We start from the raw sequence: 17,231 nt of genomic DNA, 5'->3' as shown, positions 1-17,231 counted from the left end.
AATCGGGCAGGTGAAGTGAAAGCAGCATCACGTGACTTTTTTTTTTTTTCTCCCGCTCTGACTTTTTTGTTGTCGCAGGTGAGTGAGTGCACATTTCTTCTAAAGTCTGTCATGGGGGAAGTTAGTTTCTCTCCGAGTTTACAACGTGACTTTTTGCCCTGACTGATTTCTCCACCATGGATCTCAACGGGACACTGAGTGCTTATCAGGTAAAGAATACTCAATTCTGGCTGTGTGGAAATGAACTAGAAAAAAACACTTGATTATCTCAGTGTGGCCTTTTATTTTATTCATTTGCTTTCCAGATTGATGTTCTCTCCACAGTGTATTTGATTTCACTAACTCCCAGGTAACCATTCTTTTTTATCTCTGACTTCTCCTGGGTGGTTAAAGCATGCCTGTTCTGTAATGTACTGACTTATTGCACTACAAGATGATGCTTTTGTTCAACATCATTTGTCCGAAATAATCGGCATGACTTGAAATTTCTCATATGCGCCCTACAAAACACCCACACTGCAAAAACTGGAATCTAAGTAAGATTAAATATCTCAAATAAGGGTGATATTTGCTTATTTTCTGTCTGATAAGATAATTCTTATCACTAAGCAGATTTTATGTTAGAGTGTTTTACTTGTTTTAAGTGTTTTGGACCTAAATGATCTCAGTACGATATTACAGCTTGTTGCTGAGATTTGATGACCTATATTGAGTAAAAAATGCTTGAAACTAGAATATCAACTGTTGCAAAGCTGTGCCATCAACACTCACAAGTATAAAACTGCTTTTTTGAAGTAATAATTTCTTATTTCAAGCACTGAGTTAATATTTAACATGTGACATTTCTAACAATTTTGAACAGAAATAGTTCATGCACATTCAAATGAATTCTTCAAAATTACAATTAAAGCATTTTTTGCCGGAGGCCGGGCTGTATATATACATATATATATATATATATATATATATATATATATATCTTTCAGTCAATTAGTGCACAAGGAATATATATATATATGTATATATATTTACATACATATATATATACATATATATATATATATATATATATATACATATATATGTATATATATATATACATATATATATATATACATATATATATATATATATATATATATATATATATATATATATATATATATATATATATGTATGTATATATATATATATATATATATATATATATATATATATATATATGTATATGTATGTGTGGGAAAAAAATCACAAGACTACTTCATCTCTACAGGCCTGTTTCATGAGGGGTTCCCTCAATCATCAGGAGATTTTAATTGAGGGAACCCCTCATGAAACAGGCCTGTAGAGATGAAGTAGTCTTGTGATTTTTTTCCCACACTTACATATATTGCGCTCTACTACGGTATCGAGCACTATTTTTTGGATAACCTTATTAAGACATATATATATATATGTATATATATATATATATATATATATATATATATATATATATATATCAGTGATGTACGGTGAGGTTCATGACTGGTGAGTCACTGACTTCATCACAGTCAGATTTACAAACATATGAACCCTAAAGAGTATCTTATTCACCATTTGATTGGCAGCAGTTAACGGGTTATGTTTAAAAGCTCATACCAGCATTCTTCCCTGCTTGGCACTCAGCATCAAGGGTTGGAATTGGGGGTTAAATCACCAACAATTATTCCCGGGCGCGGCGCCGCTGCTGCCCACTGCTCCCCACTGCTCCCCTCACCTCCCAGGGGGTGATCAAGGGATGGGTCAAATGCAGAGGACACATTTCACCACATCTAGTGTGTGTGTGACAATCATTGGTACTTTAACTTAACTTTAACTTTACACATACAAACTGTAGCACACAAAAAAGCACATTTAATAAAAAAAAACGTTTTTTTGGTCTTACCTTTATTTATAAGTGCGGGAACAGTGGTGTTCGTGTTGGAGGAGTTGTGAATGAATGAAATATGAAATCCGTGCTGCAGTCTGCAGGTGTACCTAATGTTGTGTCCCTGCAGTCGTTCACGGCTCCTCCGGCGCGAGCATTGTTGTTTTTGCACTTTTTGGCTTCTTGTTAAGTGACTTTTTTGGGTGGATTCGGTCTTGCACGTGGAGGGCCCCGCTCATGTAAACAGGAAGTACAAATGACAAGGCAACATCCAACACGGCGCCCCCTTCATGTAAACAGGAAGTAGGCAACATCCAACACGGCGCCCCCCTCATGTAAACAGGAAATAGGCAACATCCAACACGGCGCCCCCTCATGTAAACAGGAAGTACAAATGACAAGGCAACATCCAACACAGCGCCCCCTTCAGGAAGTCGGCAACATCCAACACGGCACCCCTCATGTAAACAGGAAGTACAAATGACAAGGCAACATCCAACACGGCGCCCCCCCCTCATGTAAACAGGAAGTAGGCAACATCAAAAAAGGCGCCCCGCTCATGTAAACAGGAAGTACAAATGACAAGGCAACATCCAACACTCGCCCCCCCTCATTTAAACAGGAAGTAGGCAACATCCAACACGGCACCCCTCATGTAAACAGGAAGTACAAATGACAAGGCAACATCCAACACGGCGCCCCCCCCTCATGTAAACAGGAAGTAGGCAACATCAAAAAAGGCGCCCCGCTCATGTAAACAGGAAGTACAAATGACAAGGCAACATCCAACACGGCGCCCCGCTCTCATGTAAACAGGAAGTAGGCAACATCCAACACGGCGCCACTCCTCATGTAAACAGGAAGTACAAATGACAAGGCAACATCCAACACAGCGCCCCCTTCATGTAAACAGTAAGTCGGCAACATCCAACACGGCACCCCCCTCATGTAAACAGGAAGTACAAATGACAAGGCAACATCCAACACGGCGCCCCCCCCTCATGTAAACAGGAAGTAGGCAACATCAAAAAAGGCGCCCCGCTCATGTAAACAGGAAGTACAAATGACAAGGCAACATCCAACACGGCGCCCCCTTATGTAAACAGGAAGTAGGCAACATCCAACACGGCGCCCCCCTCATGTAAACAGGAAGTAGGCAACATCCAACACGGCGCCCCCTCATGTAAACAGGAAGTACAAATGACAAGGCAACATCCAACACGGCGCCCCATTCATGTAAACAGGAAGTCGGCAACATCCAACACGGCACCCCTCATGTAAACAGGAAGTACAAATGACAAGGCAACATCCAACACGGCGCCCCCCCCTCATGTAAACAGGAAGTAGGCAACATCAAAAAAGGCGCCCCGCTCATGTAAACAGGAAGTACAAATGACAAGGCAACATCCAACACGGCGCCCCCTTATGTAAACAGGAAGTAGGCAACATCCAACACGGCGCCCCCCTCATGTAAACAGGAAGTAGGCAACATCCAACACGGCGCCCCCTCATGTAAACAGGAAGTACAAATGACAAGGCAACATCCAACACGGCGCCCCATTCATGTAAACAGGAAGTCGGCAACATCCAACACGGCACCCCTCATGTAAACAGGAAGTACAAATGACAAGGCAACATCCAACACGGCGCCCCCCCCCTCATGTAAACAGGAAGTAGGCAACATCAAAAAAGGCGCCCCGCTCATGTAAACAGGAAGTACAAATGACAAGGCAACATCCAACACGGCGCCCCCTTCATGTAAACAGGAAGTCGGCAACATCCAACACGGCACCCCCTCATGTAAACAGGAAGTACAAATGACAAGGCAACATCCAACACGCGCCCCCCCTCATGTAAACAGGAAGCAGGCAACATCCAACACGGCGCCACTCCTCATGTAAACAGGAAGTACAAATGACAAGGCAACATCCAACACGGCGCCCCCTTCATGTAAACAGGAAGTCGGCAACATCCAACACGGCACCCCCTCATGTAAACAGGAAGTACAAATGACAAGGCAACATCCAACACGCGCCCCCCCTCATGTAAACAGGAAGCAGGCAACATCCAACACGGCGCCACTCCTCATGTAAACAGGAAGTAAAAATGACAAGGCAACATCCAACACAGCGCCCCCTTCATGTAAACAGTAAGTCGGCAACATCCAACACGGCACCCCCCTCATGTAAACAGGAAGTACAAATGACAAGGCAACATCCAACACGGCGCCCCCTTATGTAAACAGGAAGTAGGCAACATCCAACACGGCGCCCCCCTCATGTAAACAGGAAGTAGGCAACATCCAACACGGCGCCCCCTCATGTAAACAGGAAGTACAAATGACAAGGCAACATCCAACACGGCGCCCCCTTCATGTAAACAGGAAGTCGGCAACATCCAACACGGCACCCCTCATGTAAACAGGAAGTACAAATGACAAGGCAACATCCAACACGGCGCCCCCCCCTCATGTAAACAGGAAGTAGGCAACATCAAAAAAGGCGCCCCGCTCATGTAAACAGGAAGTACAAATGACAAGGCAACATCCAACACGGCGCCCCCTTCATGTAAACAGGAAGTCGGCAACATCCAACACGGCACCCCCTCATGTAAACAGGAAGTACAAATGACAAGGCAACATCCAACACGCGCCCCCCCTCATGTAAACAGGAAGTAGGCAACATCAAAAAAGGCGCCCCGCTCATGTAAACAGGAAGTACAAATGACAAGGCAACATCCAACACGGCGCCCCCTTCATGTAAACAGGAAGTAGGCAACATCCAACACGGCGCCCCCTCATGTAAACAGGAAGTAGGCAACATCCAACACGGCGCCACTCCTCATGTAAACAGGAAGTACAAATGACAAGGCAACATCCAACACAGCGCCCCCCCCTTATGTAAACAGGAAGTAGGCAACATCCAACACGGCGCCCCGCTCTCATGTAAACAGGAAGTAGGCAACATCCAACACGGCGCCACTCCTCATGTAAACAGGAAGTACAAATGACAAGGCAACATCCAACACGGCGCCCCGCTCTCATGTAAACAGGAAGTAGGCAACATCCAACACGGCGCCACTCCTCATGTAAACAGGAAGTACAAATGACAAGGCAACATCCAACACGGCGCCCCCCCCTCATGTAAACAGGAAGTACAAATGACAAGGCAACATCCTCATGTAAACAGGAAGTAGGCAACATCCAACACGGCGCCTCCCTCATGTAAACAGGAAGTACAAATGACAAGGCAACATCCTCATGTAAACAGGAAGTAAGCAACATCCAACACGGCGCCCCCCTCATGTAAACAGGAAGTACAAATGACAAGGCAACATCCTCATGTAAACAGGAAGTAGGCAACATCCAACACGGCGCCCCCCTCATGTAAACAGGAAGTACAAATGACAAGGATATATCTAACACGCGCCCCCCCTCATGTAAACAGGAAGTAGGCAACATCCAACACGGTGCCCCCTCATGTAAATAGGAAGTACAAATGACAAGGCAACATCCAACACGGCGCCCCCTCATGTAAACAGGAAGTACAAATGACAAGGCAACATCCAACACTCGCCCCCCCTCATGTAAACAGGAAGTAGGCAACATCCAACACGGCGCCCCGCCCTCATGTAAACAGGAAGTACAAATGACAAGGCAACATCCAACACGCGCCCCCCCTCATGTAAACAGGAAGTAGGCAACATCCAACACGCGCCCCCCCTCATGTAAACAGGAAGTCGGCAACATCCGACACAGCACCCCCTCATGTAAACAGGAAGTACAAATGACAAGGCAACATCCAAAACTCGCCCCCCCTCATTTAAACAGGAAGTAGGCAACATCCAACACGGTGCCCCCTCATGTAAACAGGAAGTACAAATGACAAGGCAACATCCAACACTCGCCCCCCCCTCATGTAAACAGGAAGTAGGCAACATCCAACACGGCGCCCCCTCATGTAAACAGGAAGTACAAATGACAAGGTAACATCCAACACGGCGCCACCCCCTCATGTAAACAGGAAGTAGGCAACATCCAACACGGCGCCCCCTCATGTAAACAGGAAGTACAAATGACAAGGTAACATCCAACACGGCGCCACCCCTCATGTAAACAGGAAGTATAAATGACAAGGCAACATCCAACACTCGCCCCCCCCTCATGTAAACAGGAAGTAGGCAACATCCAACACGGCGCCCCCTCATGTAAACAGGAAGTACAAATGACAAGGCAACATCCAACACTCGCCCCCCCCTCATGTAAACAGGAAGTAGGCAACATCCAACACGACGCCCCCTCATGTAAACAGGAAGTACAAATGACTAGGTAAAATCCAACACGGCCCCCCTCATGTAAACAGGAAGTACAAATGACAAGGCAACATCCACCACGGCGCCCCGCCCTCATGTAAACAGGAAGTACAAATGACAAGGCAACATCCACCACGGCGCCCCGCCCTCATGTAAACAGGAAGTACAAATGACAAGGCAACATCCAACACTCGCCCCCCCTCATGTAAACAGGAAGTAGGCAACATCCAACACGGCGCCCCGCCCTCATGTAAACAGGAAGTACAAATGACTAGGTAAAATCCAACACGGCGCCACCCCTCATGTAAACAGGAAGTACAAATGACAAGGCAACATCCAACACAGCGCCCCCCCCTTATGTAAACAGGAAGTAGGCAACATCCAACACGGCGCCCCCTTCATGTAAACAGGAAGTCGGCAACATCCGACACAGCACCCCCTCATGTAAACAGGAAGTACAAATGACAAGGCAACATCCAACACGCGCCCCCCCTCATGTAAACAGGAAGTAGGCAACATCCAACACGCGCCCCCCCTCATGTAAACAGGAAGTCGGCAACATCCGACACAGCACCCCCTCATGTAAACAGGAAGTACAAATGACAAGGCAACATCCAACACGCCCCCCCTCATTTAAACAGGAAGTAGGCAACATCCAACACGGCGCCCCCTCATGTAAACAGGAAGTACAAATGACTAGGTAAAATCCAACACGGCGCCACCCCTCATGTAAACAGGAAGTACAAATGACAAGGCAACATCCAACACTCGCCCCCCCCTCATTTAAACAGGAAGTAGGCAACATCCAACACGGCGCCCCCTCATGTAAACAGGAAGTACAAATGACAAGGCAACATCCAACACAGCGCCCCGCCCTCATGTAAACAGGAAGTAGGCAACATCTAACTTGGCGCCACTCCTCATGTAAACAGGAAGTAGGCAACATCCAACACGGCGCCCCGCCCTCATGTAAACAGGAAGTACAAATGACTAGGTAAAATCCAACACGGCGCCACCCCTCATGTAAACAGGAAGTACAAATGACAAGGCAACATCCAACACAGCGCCCCCCCCCCTTATGTAAACAGGAAGTAGGCAACATCCAACACGGCGCCCCCTTCATGTAAACAGGAAGTCGGCAACATCCAACACGCGCCCCCCCTCATGTAAACAGGAAGTAGGCAACATCCAACACGCGCCCCCCCTCATGTAAACAGGAAGTCGGCAACATCCGACACAGCACCCCCTCATGTAAACAGGAAGTAGGCAACATCCAACACGCGCCCCCCCTCATGTAAACAGGAAGTCGGCAACATCCGACACAGCACCCCCTCATGTAAACAGGAAGTAGGCAACATCCAACACGGCGCCCCGCCCTCATGTAAACAGGAAGTACAAATGACTAGGTAAAATCCAACACGGCGCCACCCCTCATGTAAACAGGAAGTACAAATGACAAGGCAACATCCAACACTCGCCCCCCCCTCATGTAAACAGGAAGTAGGCAACATCCAACACTCGCCCCCCCTCATGTAAACAGGAAGTAGGCAACATCCAACACGGCGCCCCGCCCTCATGTAAACAGGAAGTACAAATGACAAGGCAACATCCAACACTCGCCCCCCCCTCATGTAAACAGGAAGTAGGCAACATCCAACACGGCGCCCCCTCATGTAAACAGGAAGTACAAATGACTAGGTAAAATCCAATACGGCGCCACCCCTCATGTAAACAGGAAGTACAAATGACAAGGCAACATCCAACACGGCGCCCCCTCATGTAAACAGGAAGTAGGCAACATCTAACTTGGCGCCACTCCTCATGTAAACAGGAAGTACAAATGACAAGGCAACATCCACCACGGCGCCCCGCCCTCATGTAAACAGGAAGTACAAATGACAAGGCAACATCCACCACGGCGCCCCGCCCTCATGTAAACAGGAAGTACAAATGACAAGGCAACATCCAACACTCGCCCCCCCTCATGTAAACAGGAAGTAGGCAACATCCAACACGGTGCCCCCTCATGTAAACAGGAAGTACAAATGACAAGGTAACATCCAACACGGCGCCACCCCCTCATGTAAACAGGAAGTAGGCAACATCCAACACGGCGCCCCCTCATGTAAACAGGAAGTACAAATGACAAGGTAACATCCAACACGGCGCCACCCCTCATGTAAACAGGAAGTATAAATGACAAGGCAACATCCAACACTCGCCCCCCCCTCATGTAAACAGGAAGTAGGCAACATCCAACACGGCGCCCCCTCATGTAAACAGGAAGTACAAATGACAAGGCAACATCCAACACTCGCCCCCCCCTCATGTAAACAGGAAGTAGGCAACATCCAACACGACGCCCCCTCATGTAAACAGGAAGTACAAATGACTAGGTAAAATCCAACACGGCCCCCCTCATGTAAACAGGAAGTACAAATGACAAGGCAACATCCACCACGGCGCCCCGCCCTCATGTAAACAGGAAGTACAAATGACAAGGCAACATCCACCACGGCGCCCCGCCCTCATGTAAACAGGAAGTACAAATGACAAGGCAACATCCAACACTCGCCCCCCCTCATGTAAACAGGAAGTAGGCAACATCCAACACGGCGCCCCGCCCTCATGTAAACAGGAAGTACAAATGACTAGGTAAAATCCAACACGGCGCCACCCCTCATGTAAACAGGAAGTACAAATGACAAGGCAACATCCAACACAGCGCCCCCCCCTTATGTAAACAGGAAGTAGGCAACATCCAACACGGCGCCCCCTTCATGTAAACAGGAAGTCGGCAACATCCGACACAGCACCCCCTCATGTAAACAGGAAGTACAAATGACAAGGCAACATCCAACACGCGCCCCCCCTCATGTAAACAGGAAGTAGGCAACATCCAACACGCGCCCCCCCTCATGTAAACAGGAAGTCGGCAACATCCGACACAGCACCCCCTCATGTAAACAGGAAGTACAAATGACAAGGCAACATCCAACACGCCCCCCCTCATTTAAACAGGAAGTAGGCAACATCCAACACGGCGCCCCCTCATGTAAACAGGAAGTACAAATGACTAGGTAAAATCCAACACGGCGCCACCCCTCATGTAAACAGGAAGTACAAATGACAAGGCAACATCCAACACTCGCCCCCCCCTCATTTAAACAGGAAGTAGGCAACATCCAACACGGCGCCCCCTCATGTAAACAGGAAGTACAAATGACAAGGCAACATCCAACACAGCGCCCCGCCCTCATGTAAACAGGAAGTAGGCAACATCTAACTTGGCGCCACTCCTCATGTAAACAGGAAGTAGGCAACATCCAACACGGCGCCCCGCCCTCATGTAAACAGGAAGTACAAATGACTAGGTAAAATCCAACACGGCGCCACCCCTCATGTAAACAGGAAGTACAAATGACAAGGCAACATCCAACACAGCGCCCCCCCCCCTTATGTAAACAGGAAGTAGGCAACATCCAACACGGCGCCCCCTTCATGTAAACAGGAAGTCGGCAACATCCAACACGCGCCCCCCCTCATGTAAACAGGAAGTAGGCAACATCCAACACGCGCCCCCCCTCATGTAAACAGGAAGTCGGCAACATCCGACACAGCACCCCCTCATGTAAACAGGAAGTAGGCAACATCCAACACGCGCCCCCCCTCATGTAAACAGGAAGTCGGCAACATCCGACACAGCACCCCCTCATGTAAACAGGAAGTAGGCAACATCCAACACGGCGCCCCGCCCTCATGTAAACAGGAAGTACAAATGACTAGGTAAAATCCAACACGGCGCCACCCCTCATGTAAACAGGAAGTACAAATGACAAGGCAACATCCAACACTCGCCCCCCCCTCATGTAAACAGGAAGTAGGCAACATCCAACACTCGCCCCCCCTCATGTAAACAGGAAGTAGGCAACATCCAACACGGCGCCCCGCCCTCATGTAAACAGGAAGTACAAATGACAAGGCAACATCCAACACTCGCCCCCCCCTCATGTAAACAGGAAGTAGGCAACATCCAACACGGCGCCCCCTCATGTAAACAGGAAGTACAAATGACTAGGTAAAATCCAATACGGCGCCACCCCTCATGTAAACAGGAAGTACAAATGACAAGGCAACATCCAACACGGCGCCCCCTCATGTAAACAGGAAGTAGGCAACATCTAACTTGGCGCCACTCCTCATGTAAACAGGAAGTACAAATGACAAGGCAACATCCACCACGGCGCCCCGCCCTCATGTAAACAGGAAGTACAAATGACAAGGCAACATCCACCACGGCGCCCCGCCCTCATGTAAACAGGAAGTACAAATGACAAGGCAACATCCAACACTCGCCCCCCCTCATGTAAACAGGAAGTAGGCAACATCCAACACGGCGCCACCCCTCATGTAAACAGGAAGTACAAATGACAAGGCAACATCCAACACTCGCCCCCCCCTCATGTAAACAGGAAGTACAAATGACTAGGTAAAATCCAACACGGCGCCCCCTCATGTAAACAGGAAGTACAAATGACTAGGTAAAATCCAACACGGCGCCACCCCTCATGTAAACAGGAAGTACAAATGACAAGGCAACATCCAACACTCGCCCCCCCTCATGTAAACAGGAAGTAGGCAACATCCAACACGGCGCCCCGCCCTCATGTAAACAGGAAGTACAAATGACAAGGCAACATCCAACACTCGCCCCCCCCTCATGTAAACAGGAAGTACAAATGACTAGGTAAAATCCAACACGGCGCCCCCTCATGTAAACAGGAAGTACAAATGACTAGGTAAAATCCAACACGGCGCCACCCCTCATGTAAACAGGAAGTACAAATGACAAGGCAACATCCAACACAGCGCCCCGCCCTCATGTAAACAGGAAGTAGGCAACATCTAACTTGGCGCCACTCCTCATGTAAACAGGAAGTACAAATGACAAGGCAACATCCACCACGGCGCCCCGCCCTCATGTAAACAGGAAGTACAAATGACAAGGCAACATCCACCACGGCGCCCCGCCCTCATGTAAACAGGAAGTACAAATGACAAGGCAACATCCAACACTCGCCCCCCCTCATGTAAACAGGAAGTAGGCAACATATAACTTGGCGCCACTCCTCATGTAAACAGGAAGTACAAATGACAAGGCAACATCCACCACGGCGCCCCGCCCTCATGTAAACAGGAAGTACAAATGACAAGGCAACATCCAACACTCGCCCCCCCTCATGTAAACAGGAAGTAGGCAACATCCACCACGGCGCCCCGCCCTCATGTAAACAGGAAGTACAAATGACAAGGCAACATCCAACACTCGCCCCCCCTCATGTAAACAGGAAGTAGGCAACATCCAACACGGCGCCCCCTCATGTAAACAGGAAGTACAAATGACTAGGTAAAATCCAACACGGCGCCACCCCTCATGTAAACAGGAAGTACAAATGACAAGGCAACATCCAACACAGCGCCCCGCCCTCATGTAAACAGGAAGTAGGCAACATCTAACTTGGCGCCACTCCTCATGTAAACAGGAAGTACAAATGACAAGGCAACATCCACCACGGCGCCCCGCCCTCATGTAAACAGGAAGTACAAATGACAAGGCAACATCCAACACTCGCCCCCCCTCATGTAAACAGGAAGTAGGCAACATCCAACACGGCGCCCCGCCCTCATGTAAACAGGAAGTACAAATGACTAGGTAAATTCCAACACGGCGCCACCCCTCATGTAAACAGGAAGTACAAATGACAAGGCAACATCCAACACTCGCCCCCCCCTCATGTAAACAGGAAGTAGGCAACATCCAACACGGCGCCACCCCTCATGTAAACAGGAAGTACAAATGACAAGGCAACATCCAACACAGCGCCCCGCCCTCATGTAAACAGGAAGTAGGCAACATCTAACTTGGCGCCACTCCTCATGTAAACAGGAAGTACAAATGACAAGGCAACATCCACCACGGCGCCCCGCCCTCATGTAAACAGGAAGTACAAATGACAAGGCAACATCCAACACTCGCCCCCCCTCATGTAAACAGGAAGTAGGCAACATCCAACACGGCGCCCCCCTCATGTAAACAGGAAGTAGGCAACATCCAACACAGCGCCCCCTTCATGTAAACAGGAAGTACAAATGACAAGGCAACATCCAACACGGCGCCCCCCTCATGTAAACAGGAAGTAGGCAACATCCAACACAGCGCCCCCTTCATGTAAACAGGAAGTCGGCAACATCCAACACAGCACCCCCTCATGTAAACAGGAAGTACAAATGACAAGGCAACATCCAACACGGCACCCCTCCCTCATGTAAACAGGAAGTAGGCAACATCCAACACGGCGTCCCCTTCATGTAAACAGGAAGTCGGCAACATCCAACACGGCGCCCCTCCTCATGTAAACAGGAAGTAGGCAACATCCAACACGGCGCCCCTCCTCATGTAAACAGGAAGTAGGCAACATCCAACACGGCGTCCCCTTCATGTAAACAGGAAGTCGGCAACATCCAACACGGCGCCCCTCCTCATGTAAACAGGAAGTAGGCAACATCCAACACGGCACCCCTCCCTCATGTAAACAGGAAGTAGGCAACATCCAACACGGCGCCCCCTCATGTAAACAGGAAGTACAAATGACTAGGTAAAATCCAACACGGCGCCACCCCTCATGTAAACAGGAAGTACAAATGACAAGGCAACATCCAACACAGCGCCCCGCCCTCATGTAAACAGGAAGTAGGCAACATCTAACTTGGCGCCACTCCTCATGTAAACAGGAAGTACAAATGACAAGGCAACATCCACCACGGCGCCCCCTTCATGTAAACAGGAAGTCGGCAACATCCAACACGGCACCCCCTCATGTAAACAGGAAGTACAAATGACAAGGCAACATCCAACACGCGCCCCCCCTCATGTAAACAGGAAGCAGGCAACATCCAACACGGCGCCACTCCTCATGTAAACAGGAAGTACAAATGACAAGGCAACATCCAACACAGCGCCCCCTTCATGTAAACAGTAAGTCGGCAACATCCAACACGGCACCCCCCTCATGTAAACAGGAAGTACAAATGACAAGGCAACATCCAACACGGCGCCCCCTTCATGTAAACAGGAAGTCGGCAACATCCAACACGGCACCCCCTCATGTAAACAGGAAGTACAAATGACAAGGCAACATCCAACACGCGCCCCCCCTCATGTAAACAGGAAGCAGGCAACATCCAACACGGCGCCACTCCTCATGTAAACAGGAAGTACAAATGACAAGGCAACATCCAACACAGCGCCCCCTTCATGTAAACAGTAAGTCGGCAACATCCAACACGGCACCCCCCTCATGTAAACAGGAAGTACAAATGACAAGGCAACATCCAACACGGCGCCCCCTTATGTAAACAGGAAGTAGGCAACATCCAACACGGCGCCCCCCTCATGTAAACAGGAAGTAGGCAACATCCAACACGGCGCCCCCTCATGTAAACAGGAAGTACAAATGACAAGGCAACATCCAACACGGCGCCCCCTTCATGTAAACAGGAAGTCGGCAACATCCAACACGGCACCCCTCATGTAAACAGGAAGTACAAATGACAAGGCAACATCCAACACGGCGCCCCCCCCTCATGTAAACAGGAAGTAGGCAACATCAAAAAAGGCGCCCCGCTCATGTAAACAGGAAGTACAAATGACAAGGCAACATCCAACACGCGCCCCCCCTCATGTAAACAGGAAGTAGGCAACATCCAACACGGCGCCCCCTCATGTAAACAGGAAGTACAAAGGACAAGGCAACATCCAACACTCGCCCCCCTCATTTAAACAGGAAGTAGGCAACATCCAACACGCACCCCTCATGTAAACAGGAAGTACAAATGACAAGGCAACATCCAACACGGCGCCCCCCCCTCATGTAAACAGGAAGTAGGCAACATCAAAAAAGGCGCCCCGCTCATGTAAACAGGAAGTACAAATGACAAGGCAACATCCAACACGGCGCCCCGCTCTCATGTAAACAGGAAGTAGGCAACATCCAACACGGCGCCACTCCTCATGTAAACAGGAAGTACAAATGACAAGGCAACATCCAACACGGCACCCCCTCATGTAAACAGGAAGTACAAATGACAAGGCAACATCCAACACGGCGCCCCCCCTCATGTAAACAGGAAGTAGGAAACATCCAACACAGCGCCACTCCTCATGTAAACAGGAAGTACAAATGAGAAGGCAACATCCAACACAGCGCCCCCCCCTTATGTAAACAGGAAGTAGGCAACATCCAACACGGCGCCCCCCTCATGTAAACAGGAAGTAGGCAACATCCAACACGGCGCCCCCTCATGTAAACAGGAAGTAGGCAACATCCAACACGGCGCCCCCTCATGTAAACAGGAAGTACAAATGACAAGGCAACATCCAACACGGCGCCCCGCCCTCATGTAAACAGGAAGTACAAATGACTAGGCAAAATCTAACACGGCGCCACCCCTCATGTAAACAGGAAGTACAAATGACAAGGCAACATCCAACACGGCGCCCCGCTCATGTAAACAGGAAGTACAAATGACAAGGCAACATCCAACACGGCGCCCCGCTCATGTAAACAGGAAGTACAAATGACAAGGCAACATCCAACACGGCGCCCCGCCCTCATGTAAACAGGAAGCAGGCAACATCCAACACGGCGCCACTCCTCATGTAAACAGGAAGTACAAATGACAAGGCAACATCCAACACGGCGCCCCGCCCTCATGTAAACAGTAAGTCGGCAACATCCAACACGGCACCCCCCTCATGTAAACAGGAAGTACAAATGACAAGGCAACATCCAACACGGCGCCACCCCCTCATGTAAACAGGAAGTAGGAAACATCCAACACAGCGCCACTCCTCATGTAAACAGGAAGTACAAATGACAAGGCAACATCCAACACAGCGCCCCCCCCTTATGTAAACAGGAAGTAGGCAACATCCAACACGGCGCCCCCCTCATGTAAACAGGAAGTAGGCAACATCCAACACGGCGCCCCCTCATGTAAACAGGAAGTACAAATGACAAGGCAACATCCAACACGGCGCCCCCTTCATGTAAACAGGAAGTCGGCAACATCCAACACGGCACCCCTCATGTAAACAGGAAGTACAAATGACAAGGCAACATCCAACACGGCGCCCCCCTCATGTAAACAGGAAGTATAAATGACAAGGCAACATCAAACACGGCGCCCCCCCATCTAAACAGGAAGTAGGCAACATCCAACACGGCGCCCAACTCATGTAAACAGGAAGTACAAATGACAAGGCAACATCCAACACGGCACCCCCCCCTCATGTGAACAGGAAGTACAAATGACAAGGCAACATCCAACACGGCGCCCCCCCTTATGTAAACAGGAAGTAGGCAACATCCAACACGGCGCCCCCCTCATGTAAACAGGAAGTAGGCAACATCCAACACGGCGCCCCCTCATGTAAACAGGAAGTACAAATGACAAGGCAACATCCAACACGGTGCCCCCCCTCATGTAAACAGGAAGTACAAATGACAAGGCAACATCCAACACGGTGCCCCCCTCATGTAAACAGGAAGTACAAAAGACAAGGCGACATCCAACAAGACGCCCCCCCTCCCCCATGTAAACAGGAAGTAGGCAACATCCAACACGCCCCCCCCCCCTCATGTAAACAGTTAGTACAAATGACAAGGCAACATCAAACACGGCGCCCCCCCCATCTAAACAGGAAGTAGGCAACATCCAACACGGCGCCCAACTCATGTAAACAGGAAATACAAATGACAAGGCAACATCCAACACGGCGCCCCCCCCTCATGTAAACAGGAAGTAGGCAAAATCCAACACAGCGCCCCCCTCATGTAAACAGGAAGTACAAATGACAAGGCAACATGCAACACGGCGCCCCCCCCTCATGTGAACAGGAAGTACAAATGACAAGGCAACATCCAACACGGCGCCCCCTTCATGTAAACAGGAAGTCGGCAACATCCAACACGGCACCCCTCATGTAAACAGGAAGTACAAATGACAAGGCAACATCCAACACAGCGCCCCCCCCTTATGTAAACAGGAAGTAGGCAACATCCAACACGGCGCCCCCCTCATGTAAACAGGAAGTACAAATGACAAGGCAACATTCAACACGGCGCCACCCCTCATGTAAACAGGAAATACAAATGACAAGGCAACATCCAACACGGCGCCCCCCCCTCATGTAAACAGGAAGTCGGCAACATCCAACACGGCACCCCTCATGTAAACAGGAAGTACAAATGACAAGGCAACATCCAACACGGCGCCCCCCCCTCATGTAAACAGGAAGTAGGCAACATCAAAAAAGGCGCCCCGCTCATGTAAACAGGAAGTACAAATGACAAGGCAACATCCAACACGGTGCCCCGCCCTCATGTAAACAGGAAGTAGGCAACATCCAACACGGCGCCACTCCTCATGTAAACAGGAAGTACAAATGACAAGGCAACATCCAACACGGCGCCCCGCTCATGTAAACAGGAAGTACAAATGACAAGGCAACATTCAACACGGCGCCACCCCTCATGTAAACAGGAAATACAAATGACAAGGCAACATCCAACACGGCGCCCCCCCCTCATGTAAACAGGAAGTAGGCAAAATCCAACACGGCGCCCCCCTCATGTAAACAGGAAGTACAAATGACAAAGCAACATGCAACACGGCGCCCCCCCTCATGTGAACAGGAAGTACAAATGACAAGGCAACATGCAACACGGCGCCCCCTTCATGTAAACAGGAAGTCGGCAACATCCAACACGGCACCCCTCATGTAAACAGGAAGTACAAATGACAAGGCAACATCCAACACGGCGCCCCCCCCTCATGTAAACAGGAAGTAGGCAACATCAAAAAAGGCGCCCCGCTCATGTAAACAGGAAGTACAAATGACAAGGCAACATCCAACACGGCGCCCCGCCCTCATGTAAACAGGAAGTAG

The 17,231-nt window shown here is 49.2% G+C and overlaps 1 protein-coding gene across 1 annotated transcript in view; it reads left to right on the top strand.

Annotated features, from left to right (window-relative positions):
• LOC133611942 (transmembrane protein 116) overlaps positions 1-17,231 on the top strand; it is a 485,483-nt gene that overhangs the window by 176,501 nt on the left and 291,751 nt on the right. Inside the window, exons 10-11 of the mRNA XM_072913718.1 lie at positions 79-209; positions 306-349. The gene's annotated coding sequence lies outside the window, so the exon portion shown is untranslated. The remainder of the gene's footprint in view (positions 1-78; positions 210-305; positions 350-17,231) is intronic.

Source organism: Nerophis lumbriciformis, linkage group LG08 (assembly GCF_033978685.3).
Source record: "Nerophis lumbriciformis linkage group LG08, RoL_Nlum_v2.1, whole genome shotgun sequence".
Lineage (NCBI taxonomy): Eukaryota > Metazoa > Chordata > Actinopteri > Syngnathiformes > Syngnathidae > Nerophis > Nerophis lumbriciformis.
This window is presented reverse-complemented; position numbering and strand designations above follow the sequence as displayed.